The sequence below is a fragment of the Triticum urartu genome, chromosome 6, assembly GCF_003073215.2.
Source record: "Triticum urartu cultivar G1812 chromosome 6, Tu2.1, whole genome shotgun sequence".
Taxonomy (NCBI): Eukaryota; Viridiplantae; Streptophyta; class Magnoliopsida; order Poales; family Poaceae; genus Triticum; species Triticum urartu.
The window spans coordinates 105,975,957-105,984,898 of record NC_053027.1 but is presented as its reverse complement, the minus strand read 5'-3'; positions in this window follow the sequence as shown (position 1 = coordinate 105,984,898).

Genomic DNA, 8,942 nt, shown 5'->3' with positions numbered 1-8,942 from the left:
GGGGATGAGACTTTTAATTAAGTCTCTCTTTCACACACCCTGAAACTTAATCTAGCATCAAGAACATCGCCTTGTTGTGTTTGCGTAGGTAGCTAGTCTTAATTGATAAAACTGGTTAACCATGTATTTATTTTTTGCTAAAACCGATTAGAGGATGTCTAACTTGGTTTTGCAGGGTTTGCATATGATGTGGTATAGCCTTCGTCATGATAATGAGTTTATGTATGATATGGTTATATGATATAATGTTAAGTGGCCTGCGCATCACGGCATGATGGCTGGAGCCACGAGATTGCCACCTTAATGTAAATATCATAGAGATAGGTTACTGGTGATGGTGGCAAGACATACATATGGAAAACCCCGTCAAGGAGAAGGTGTACCTAGGCGCGGGACGAGGAGCTATAATTTTGTGCCACAGCGGAATTTCATATTTTGGTGTCACGACAATGTTTTTGAAATGGTCGCCATGACAATAGTTTTTGAGATTGCCACCACGGTGACGTTTTTTGAAACGATTGTCGCGTAAATGAAATATTGGTCGTCACGTTGCTTCAATTGAAGATTGAAGACGATCATAGAGAACTCCCGGCGCCCAGGGCTATACCATGTCATGCTTTTATGAATTACCTGAGATGTTTATCCCTTTATTGTTTTCACCCTTTGATTGCGCAGTAGTCAATTATTAGGGTGATCTCTCACAATAAAAATCAACATAAAAGGTGCTCTTCCCAGTGTTGCAACTGTCTATAACACGTAGCATTCTGAAGTGCGTCATGTCCAGGTGAGTACAAACGGGGCATGAAGTGTAAGATGGGGATGGTCAGACCATATATGCAGATGACACATGGTTGTCTTGAAGTTCTAGCAGAATTGTTCTGAGCTTGGAGCACAAAGCATTGAAAGATGAATAAGAGTCATATGGAGATATGATCGACATAAGTTTGCCCACCGGTCAAAAATTCTTGTCATCAATGATGTCCACATCAATGACTGAGAACTAGACTTGGATCTTGAATCACTCACAATTAATTATCAGAGATATCAATCTGAGTGGGAGTGCACTATAATATTAAATTATGTCTAATATTGTTTGTGTTTATCGTTGTAGATTATATGGCTCGCAATATGTTCAACATAGCCCCTATGCTTGAGAAAGAAATTTTGGTTGCAAATGGTGGAAACTATGCGGATTGGATCCACAACCTGAGATTCGTTCTCAGGAGTGCTAAGAAGGAGTATGTGATGGATCAACCCCTAGGTGATGCTCCCTTAAAAGATGCATCACCAGAAGAAGTTGTTGCTTATACTGCCCGTAGTGATGACGATGAGGCAGTCCAGTGTCTCATGTTAACTTGCATCGATCCTAAACTACAGAAGCGTTTTGAACGATCTGCCACTCAATTTATGATTAGGTCACAAGAAGTTCTGTACAAGAAACAAGCAAGGACCGAACGATTTGAATTAACCAAGGCCCTGATTGAATGCAAGATGAAAGATGGTTCCTCAATGGGTGAGCATATAGTGAAGCGTGCTGGCTATGTTGATAGACTTGCTTCATTAGAATTTACTATTCCACCAACACTCGGTACAGATATTGTGCTTGATTCACTCCCCTCATCTTACGATGGTTTTATCATGAATTACAACATGAACGGGGTGGAGAAAAGTGCAAGTGAGTTCTATGCTCAAAACTGCAAAAGCTGGAATGCAGAAGAACAAAGAAGTGTTCATGGTCAACAAAACTACCAGTTTCAAAAAGAAGGGCAAGTCCAAGAAGAAATCTACTAGTGCCGGTAAGACCGTTTCTCAGAATATGAACAAGGGCGGAGCCTCTAAACAGACTGCATGTTTCTACTACAAACAGAAGGGTCAGTGGAAGCGGAATTGCAAGAAATACCTGGTAGACAAGAAGAATGGTTCTTCCGGTAAAGGTATAAATGTTATACAAAGTTAATGTTATTCATCTTGTTTCTGTAAGTCACAAGTATTTGATATTTATCGATTGCTCTTGTTTGCAATCTAATTCAGGGACTGCAGAAAGCTCACAAGTTGAGAAGAAATAGAAGACGTGATGCTAGTCAAGGATGGTGATAGGATCGCTACTCAGGACCGATGGAATCATGGCTTTAGTTAATCTTCAAGATTCATCTTAGGATCGAATAATAGTTATTGCATTCCGGAGTTGTATAAGACATTATGTTTTCGATTATGTGACGGATGTTCTTATAATATTTTTGAACAATAGTTGTTAAAGTGGATACAGGAATATGTTTGGATTTACCACAAATTTTTGATGGTTTATTCAATGAATCTTGATTTGAAATTTTTAACATTAATGCTAAAAGTCTTGAGAAGACTGATATATCACTGCTTGGCTTTATCAGGAAAATAATCTTCATATAGATGAAGTATTGAAATCTCTTGATTGATAAATCAAATAAAAGAATACATAATGATGTATGAAGTCTGATAAACAAAGCCAAAGCATGATGGATAACAATGCTTCATTAAAAATAAGGTAAAAATAATTTACTTATAAAATCTAAAATATTTGAATAGTTCAAAGAAATTTCAGAATATATTTGAAGAGTTCAAATATTTTAATGAAGATAAGTATCATTAGACAAAAGATAAAATAATTCTTCAAGAATGAATAAAATTATCTGAGTCATAAGTTTAGCAAAGCACTCAAATAATTATGGAATTATTTATTACGGTTTGTTTTGGGATATAAATTCAAATGACAGGATATACACTAAACAGAGCACTGCGTATTAGTATGGTTAATGAAACCATAAGAGTTATGGAAACTATAAACCAAATAGAAGTTGTAGGATATCTCAAAGAAATGATTTGGGTTCCTTCCATTGAAATGTACAAAAGGCAAAATGTCTGACACAGATGGACGGCTTTTCAAGAAAACTTTTTCTTGTTAAAGAAATAAGTGGGAGGATATTACAGCTTAGAAAGGATTATTGACTCCCTAACGGTAATAAGCAGAATTAACAAAACCAGAAATTTTTTCGACAGTGTCTGCAAAATAAACCGTAAGTTACTACATTGGATGTAGAAATTCTAAAGCTTGTAACTGGTTTACACAAATCAGGAATATTGTTAAATTTCTGAAATTTTACAATGAGATATTCATCTTTGAAAGAAGATGAACTAGCACACTACAAGGAAACAATAGTGGCGCCCAGCTCAAAGGAATGGTTTATAGCCATGCGCACCAGAATAAAAATATAATTAAGTTTAGAACTTTATTATAATTAACAAGTTTGGAACTTAGTTGATACTTCAAAGAGTTTTGAGGAAAGTGGATATTAAAACTAAGTTTCCTAAAAGAAAGGATGTATGAATGATACAACTAGAAAGGTTTTAAAATCCTCAGGACACCGGATGAAGTGCAAAGTTCAAAAGAGTTTTTGAAGATTATAACGAGTGAGCTGATATTGAGATTTTGATCTTATCAAAGGAAACTTGTGTATATACATAACTTAGTGGGAGCTATATAGTATTTCTGATTTCATATATTTATGACATATTATGAAATGGAAAATAATATAGCTTCTTAGCTAAAATGAAATATTATTGAAACATGTTTTCATCAAATAGCAAGGCAAAATATTGGGCATAAAAGAATCTATAAAGATAGATCAATATGTCTGATTGAGCTTAAAGGTTTATATATTTTTGAAAAAGGTTTAAAATGTTTAAATAGAGAAATTGTTTCTCTCACTGTCATATGACTAGATGCTTATCTATTAATGACCATGAGTAGATGAAAGAAATTCATCTTAATAGTTATAATATATATGAATGGGTGTGACGCCCCTGATTCAATCGTACACTAATCATACATGCAAATGTGTACGATCAAGATCAGGGACTCATGGGAAGATATCACAACACAACTCTACAAATAAAATAAGTCATACAAGCATCATATTACAAGCCAGGGCCTCGAGGGCTCGAATACAAGAGCTCGATCATAGACGAGTCAGCGAAAGGAACAATATCTGAGTACATACATAAGTTAAACAAGTTGCCATAAGATGCTAGCACAAATTGGGATACATATCGAAAGAGGCGCAGGCCTCCTGCCTGGGATCTTCCTAAACTACTCCTGGTCGTCGTCAGCGGCCTGCACGTAGCAGTAGGCACCTCCAGTGTAGTAGGATCCGTCATCGACGGTGGCATCTGGCTCCTGGACTCCATCGTCTGGTCGCAACAATCGGGTATAGAAAGGGGGAAAAGGGGGAGCAAAGCAACCGTGAGTACTCATCCAAAGTACTCGCAAGCAAGGAGCTACACTACATATGTATGCAATGGTATCAAATGGAAAAGGGTAGTATATGTGGACTGAACTGCAGAAAGCCAGAATAAGAGGGGGATAGCCAGTCCTATCAAATACTACGCTTCTGGCAGCCTCCATCTTGCAGCAGAAGAAGAGAGTAGATGGTAAGTTCACCAAGTATCATCGCATAGCATAATCCTACCCGGCGATCCTCCCCTCGTCGCCCTGTGAGAGAGCGATCACCGGGTTGTATCTGGCACTTGGAAGGGTGTATTTTATTAAGTATCCGGTTCTAGTTGTCATAAGGTCAAGGTACAACTCCGGGTCGTCCTTTTACCGAGGGACATGGCTATTCGAATAGATAAACTTCCCTGCAGGGGTGCACCACATTTCCCAACACGCTCGATCCCCTTTGGCCGGACACACTTTTCTGGGTCATGTCCGGCCTCGGAAGATCAACACGTCGCAGCCCCACCTAGTCACAATAGAGAGGTCAGCACACCGGTCTAAATCCTATGGCGCAGGGGTCTGGGCCCATCGCCCATTGCACATATGCACGTTGCGAACGCGGCCGGCGAGCAGACCTAGCCTCCCTTATACAAGAGCAGGTGTTCCAGTCCAACCCGGCGCGTGCCGCTCAGTCGCTAACATCAAGAAGGCTTCAGCTAATACCACGACGTCGAGTGCCCATAATTGTTCCCGCGTAGTTGGTTAGTGCGTATAGGCTAGTGGCCATACTCAGATCAAATACCCAGATCTCGTTAAGCGTGTTATTTTGAAATAACCGCGGACGCCGACCAGGGCCAGGCCCACCTCTCTCCTAGGTGGTCTCAACCTATCTTGTCGCTCCGCCACAAAGATCCACTCAGAGGGCCGTCGGGACAAACGTCCTTTCGGACCGAATCCGTGAATCACTCGCGGGTACTCTTCGAGCCGACCCGTCTTTAGTCACCACAAGTATCATATATTATGTATAAGTATATACCCGTGATCACCTCCCGAGTGATCACGGCCTGATAGTATAGCATGGCAGACGGACAAGAATGTAGTGCCACTGATAGCAAACTAGCATCCTATACTAAGCATTTAGGATTGCAGGTAAGGTATCAATAATTGTAGCAACAATGACAAGCTATGCATCAGGATAGGATGAACGGAAAGCAATAACTTGCTATACTACTCTAATGCAAGCAGTAGAGAGAAGAATAGGCGATATCTGGTGATCAAGGGGGCTTGCCTGGTTGCTCTGGCAAGAAGGAAGGGTCGTCAACAACGTAGTCGATCGGGGCACCAGCAGCGGCGTCAGTCTCGTAGTCTACCGAAGAGAAGAGGGGGAAGAAACAATGAATACAATGCAAACATATGCATATCGATGCATGACATGACAGGTAACGGTGCTAGGTGTGCCCTAACGCAGTATGAGGTGATACCGGTGAAGGGGGGAAACATCCGGGAAAATATCCCCGGTGTTTCGCGTTTTCGGACAGATGAACCGGAGGGGGAAAGTTGCGTGTTCGCTATGCTAGGGATGTGTGGCAGACGAACGGGTTGCGTATCCGGATTCGTCTCGTCGTTCTGAGCAACTTTCATGTCCAAAGTTTTTCCATCCAAGCTACGGTTTAATTTATATTAATTTCAAAAAAATTAATCATTTTTAGGATTTATTTAATTATTTTAAATCAAAATTATCCAGAACAGTGTTTGCTGACGTCAGCATGACATCAGCATGACGTCAGCAGTCAATAGGGGTGTTGACTGTTCAAAGTGACATTTGGGTCCCACATGTCATAGGCTGAAGACTAATTATTTGTTAACATTTAATTAGCAAGTTTAATCAGAATTAATTAGTTAACTAAACAGTGTTAATTAAGTTAATTAATTAATTATTGAAGTATTTAATTATTTTAGTTAAAATTTTATTTAATTAATTAAAAAAACGTTTTGTGGCGGGGCCCCTCTGTCATAGGCCCATAGGAGACCATAGCGGGTCGGGCGTCGGGCACTGCCCGAATGGTTGCTGCAGCCATCTGGTGGGAGCTGGCGCCGGCACGCTGCCGTGGAGCTCCGGCGAGCTGTTGCCGGGCGAAGCCGGGGAGGGCCGCGGCTGTCGACATGCAGAAGGGCGGCCGAAGGCGAACAACGGTCGCGCGAGGCCACAGCGAGAGGTGCGGAGGCGACGACAGTGCAGGGCGGCGATGCGGCGGAGGCCGGGGCCGGCGACGAGCGGCTGGGCGGCAGCAGAGTGGCAGGGGCGTTGGATGGCCGGGGCGACGGGGAGCAGCAGTAGAGGCGGTGCGGAGCGCGAGCAGCAACAGGGTACGAGGTCGCGGTCAGCACGAGCGCGTGCGCGGTGGCGCGGTCGCCGCGTGCGGGCGCGTGCGGTGGGTGGCGCGACGTGGTGAGCGGGAGAGACGGGGCGCGGCAGACGACATGGTCGGCGCGCGGCGACGGGGAGAGGGGCGCGGTGAGCGCGCAACTTGCGCGGCCGAAGTGCGTCGACCGCGGGCGGGGACGGCGGTGACCGTGGCGACGAGCGCGAGGCGGAGCGGTTCGGGGACGCGGGCCGGGGTCTCACCGGGGTTCGTAGGGTCAGGGGCAACGGGGCGCGAGGTGAATGCGGGGATGAGGTTGGCAACGTCAGGGAGGGGTTGGTGCAGTGACGGGGCGATCCGGCAAGGTGGTCCCGGGCGACGGGCGATGAGAGGGGGGCGATGGGATCGGGCGCCTCCCGATCCAGATCCAGACGAGGGAGGAGTGGGAGTGAGTGGGGGGGGGGGGGGTGAGGGTTTCGGTCCCCGGGGGGGGGGGGGGCGCGGGGTGGGCCAGCCCATTCGGGCAGCCGGAATCCACGTGGATGGCCAGCTTGGCCAAAAGGCCCAGCGGGGGGGGCTTTTATTCTGTTTTTTGTTTGGCTTTTACTGTTTTATTTCATTCCAGTGTATTTAGGCATTTTTAAAAAATGTGTATTCTGCACTATAAATATGTAGGCATTTAACTGCACACTCCGAACATTTTTATTTTAACGTTTGAAAACTTTTGTTGTTTGCCATAATTTTGAATTTGAATTTTGAACCAGTTTTGAAATAACGAGAGTATATCAACGGTTACGGAGGTGTCGTAGCATCGTTAGCGGAGTTTTACTGTAGCCTAATTATCCGAGCGTTACAATGTGCCAAGAGTTTTACTAAGTGTTAGTAACAGATATCAAGGATCTCAAAAGAATATATGAATATCAACTTCATGATTGATATAATTAGGGCTATGATCAAACTATTTTATGAACAATATTGTTGATTCTATAAAACGATAATTTATGTTTTGAAAACATTAGATGTTTTAATGTTGTCTGAATCAAAAAGAGTCTTGATATAAAAGGGAAGATCCAATAATCAAGAAATGTATTGTTATAATTGGATGTTACAAAAAGTTGTAAAGAACCCCATTAACAATATATTGAGAATATGGCCAATCAAGAAGAGTCTTGATATAAATGGGTAAAATCCAATAATCAAGAAATGTCTTGATATAATTGGATATTACAAGAGTTGTAAGAAACCCATAAACATTATGAATAATGGACAATCAAGAAGAGTCTTGATATAAAAGGGTAGACCCAATAATCAAGAAATGTCTTGATATAATTGGGTATTACAAAAGTTTTAATAAGCCCATAAGCATTATGAAAATGGCCAGTCAAGAAAAATCTTGATATAAATAGGTGAATCCAAAATATGATTGTAAGTGCAATGAGTCTGAATGATATTTTATTTTGAATAAAATGTTATAGCTCAAAGCAAGATGGATGGAGATCCTGTAAACAGACAAGACTGACACAAATATTACTTAGTTTTGAATATGTCAAAACAAATGACAAAGCCTCTAGCCCTCCACCACAAGCAAAGCATGAGCAACACCAGAATACCCATAGGTGTTTGTAAAACAATACAGCTAAATTATTGACTCTAGTGCAAGTGGGAGACTGTTAGAAATATGCCATAGAGGCAATAATATTGTATAATTATATTTCCATTATTCATAATTAAGAGTTTATATTTTATGCTATAACTTCTATGATCCTGGAATATGCGATTTAGTGAAAAAACTCATATACACATGTGAAATGATAAACGGTAAAACAATAGGTTCCTGGTCTCGCCGGGACTTGCAAAGTATCGCGAAGCAAAGGGAGCTATCATATGATAACCAAAGGTTCACTCCAATATCATTCGGATAATCATAGGGACCGATATGGATGTCCGCGGTTCCGCTATCGGTCATTGAACTAAGGGGTTTCGTTCATGTCTAAGGTTTACCGAACCTATAGGGTCACAAGCTTAAGGTAATCACGATTTGCTGAGTGTTAGTAGGACAGGAGTGATGAGAATATATTTGTGGAATTGTTTCATTAATATCCGGAATAGTTCCGAGAGGTTCCGAAAGCGTTTTGGGGTCACCGGAAGGGTTTCGGTGAATATCGGGTAATACCGGGTATTATCGATTTATTATATATATGTGGAAAATGTTTCTAGAGATATTAAATTATATATATAATGGTCTAAAGAATTTTGGAAAAATTTATATTTAATTAAAATATCAACGGGGCTAAAAAGGCCAAGAGGTGGAAGACAACTTAGGCCACAAG